We start from the raw sequence: 549 nt of genomic DNA on the forward strand, positions 1-549 counted from the left end.
ATCTCATTCCTTCCCAGAGGTACCTTAACATCCACCAAGTTTTTCTTTAAAGCTTCTTTTGCTAACTTATCCGCTGTTTCATTCCCTACTATCCCAATATGTGCCGTAACCAACAAAAGTATACGATTATACCCTCTATGTTCAGTCTGTACAGTAATGTATACATTTCTACTAGCAGGTCGACAATATACTTTTAAGAGCTGATGAAGAATCTGAGCAAATTACAGTCGGAGTCCTATTTGGCTTAATCTGTTCTACCCACTGCAATCCTACTATTATAGCAGTTAATTCTGTAGAATATACAGACAATTTGTCACTTAACCTTAAACTTATTTTCGTCTTAAATCTTGGAATGTACACTCCTATGCCCACTTTTTGTTTGACTGGGTCTTTAGATCCATCTGTATAAAAGAATAAAAATTTTCTCTTATAAAAACATTGATTTCATAACTATTAGTATATCTTTCTTCTGCTTTTTCCCGGGCCTCCGACAATCTCATTTCAACAATGGGTTCAGGAATATTCCATACCGATACCCTATTTAATGGC

The sequence above is a fragment of the Sinocyclocheilus grahami genome, unplaced genomic scaffold (genome assembly GCF_001515645.1).
Source record: "Sinocyclocheilus grahami isolate Dianchi unplaced genomic scaffold, SAMN03320097.WGS_v1.1 scaffold14.1, whole genome shotgun sequence".
Lineage (NCBI taxonomy): Eukaryota > Metazoa > Chordata > Actinopteri > Cypriniformes > Cyprinidae > Sinocyclocheilus > Sinocyclocheilus grahami.